At 39.9% G+C, this 2,774-nt stretch overlaps 1 pseudogene; it reads left to right on the top strand.

Moving 5' to 3' along the window:
- Positions 1 to 436: 436 nt before the first annotated feature.
- On the top strand, positions 437 to 1,064 carry LOC136148648 (high mobility group protein B1 pseudogene; annotated as a pseudogene).
- Positions 1,065 to 2,774: the final 1,710 nt, after the last annotated feature.

The following is a 2,774-nucleotide window of genomic DNA, read 5'->3' as shown; positions in this document are numbered from 1 at the left end:
CTGCTCTAGCAAAATTACCATAGACCAGGTGGCTTCAACAGCTTCACAGTTCTGGAGATTGGAAAGTCCAAGATCAAGACACTGCTAGATTCAGGGTCTGAGGAGAGCCTGATTCCTGGTTCACAGATGGCCATCCTGTTACAGTGTCCTTATAAGATTGAAGAAGCTAGGGAGCTCTTGGGAGACTCTTTTATAAGGGCATTAATCCCCTTCATAAGAGCTCAGTCTTCATGATCTAATCGCCTCCCAAATGCCCCACCTCCAAATACTATCACACTGGAGAGAAGGTTTCAACATATGAATTTTGGGAGGACACAATCATTCAGTCTACAGCACTTTCATTCCCCTAAGACCCAGTGAGAAGGAAAAAACTGTCTCAGACAAGAGGGGAGGGCATGGGGCAACTCTGTGTCTCTCGGAGGAAAAATAATTAAACATGGGCAAAGGACATCCTAAGAAGTTGAGAGGCAAAATGTCATCATATGCATTCTTTGTGCAAACTTGCCCGGAGGAGCACAAGGAGAAGCACCCAGATGCCTCAGTCAACTTCTCAGAGTTTTCTATGAAGTGCTCAGAGAAGTGGAAGATCATGTCTGCTAAAGAGAAAGGAAAATTTGAAGACATGGCAAAGGCTGACAAGGCCTGTTATGAAAGAGAAATTAAAACTTACATCCATCCTAAAAGGGATACAAGTTTCAAGAAAGAAGTTCAAGTATCCCAATGCTCTCAAGAGGCTCCCTTTGGCCTTTTTCTCATTTTGTTCTTAATATTGCCCCAAAATCAAAGGTGAACATTCTGGCCTCTTCACTGGTGATGTTGCAAAGAAATTGGGAGTGATGTGGAATAACACTACTGCAGATGACAAGCAGCCTTATGAGAAGGAAGGAAGGAAGCCTTATGAGAAGCTGAAGGAAAAAGTACAAAAGGCATATTACTGCATAGTCAGCTAAAAGGAAGCCAGGTGCAGCAAAAAAGGAAGTCGTCAAGGCTGAAAAAAGCAAGAAAAAAAGGAAGAGGAGGAAGATGAAGAAGATGAGGAGGAAGAAGATGATGATAATGAATAATTTGGTTCTAGTGCAGCTTTTATTCTCGTCTACAAAGCATTTAACCTCCCAATGTACACAACCCACAAAAACACAATGTAGGTTGTGTACAATTTACAGAAAAAAATTGAAATGCAAAAAAAAAGAAAAGATGAGGGTAATAATATCGATGCAGATAAAGGGAATGTTAAACAAGATTTAATCTTACTGAAAGAATATTACTAGAAAAAAAAAGATATTATCCAGCTAGAACAACCAGCTTCCTATAGATCTCCAACACTGTATCTCTTCAAATATCTCTTGAGCAGGTCACAACCATCCTCACTAACCCCAAGTGAAGGGTATAGCCACACTTATGAACTTCTTAAAACCCAAGATCAACTCTGAAGGAAATATAAAAGCTGATCCCAGGTGAATTAGACCCAACTGAATCTGACATCCTGAGACACTAAAGTGTATATAGTAGTTTAAAATGCATCATTATGTCCATCAAATTGAATCAGCATTCTGAAGTTCTATACAATTATACGTAAGTTAAGCAGGTAACTATTACTCCTAAGAGAAGTATCTTCAGTGAGCAAGCAGTGACTTTTAAGCCAGATAAAATACTACTAGGTTGTTGAGAATAATTTTGGCCTTTAAAAATTGCCTTAAGAAATGCAGATGACTTGCTGAAGAAGCATATTCCTCCTTTATTGGGAAAGAGAAAGCAGCGAGTACTGCAAAGGAAGAACTCAGTGATCTTCTCCTTCTGGCTGGATAAAAATTGAATTTTGTTACTAAGAAGGTCAAGGTATGCTGAAAACATCAAAATTTCTTCTTTCTCAAAAACAGATTCTGTTACTCTGTGGTTAAAACCCAATTTCTACCTATATCCTCAAAAAGTCCCTTTAATTTTCCCCGTAGGATGGTTAGAAGGTTGGGGATCAGCCGCAAAGTATTTGTTCTCACTATGTGATCAGAAATAAGGCTCAGGTCTGCCTTTTAGTATCTGCAACATGAAAGTCTGATGCTCCTGGAATTTCCGCCCATGAAACGCTATGGGAGACAACAGAGAAGAGAGGCAAAGGGCCAGTGATGAAACTCAACTCCACCACCTCTGACTTAAGTAGCCCCGGGCTTGTCTCTTAATTTCAATTAGGCTGTTTCTTCCTGTGTAAAATCTGAATAATAGTGCCAACATTGTGAGAACTGAGTAAACTTGCCTAGTTCATTGTCTGGTGCAGAAAGTAACATTACGAGCATTTGTCATATAAATGTTGCGATTGAAGGACCACCATTTTGGACAAACATTTACAAAAGAATTCTAACCACAATTTTTTACTGCTATAAAATAGAGAGCTATTCAGTTTTTATGTGAGTCGGGATCCATCTATCTGTTTACTCCAACCCACTATGATCAGCATATCTTCAGTGTTGTGTTGATTCCTGCATCCGCTGTCTGCCTGGATATTACATACCCAAGTGTGGTAACCAGCCTCCAACACGACATCCAATGATTATTGTCTACTGATATTCATGCCCTTGTATAGTTTCCTCCCATGATGACTATATAGTCAATAGGATATTGTGGAAGTGATAGTGTGACTTCCAAAACTGATTCATAAAAGACATTTTTGTTTCAGCCTTGCTCCCTCTTGAATCACTCGTTCTGGAGCAAGCCAGCTGCTAAGTCAGGATGCTACTCAGCAGTCTATGCGGAGGTTCACAAGCTGAGGAACTGAAGCCTCT

This window comes from Muntiacus reevesi, chromosome 17 (assembly GCF_963930625.1).
Source record: "Muntiacus reevesi chromosome 17, mMunRee1.1, whole genome shotgun sequence".
Taxonomy (NCBI): Eukaryota; Metazoa; Chordata; class Mammalia; order Artiodactyla; family Cervidae; genus Muntiacus; species Muntiacus reevesi.
The sequence above is the reverse complement of the archived record's forward strand: the minus strand, read 5'-3'. Positions and strand labels throughout refer to the sequence as shown.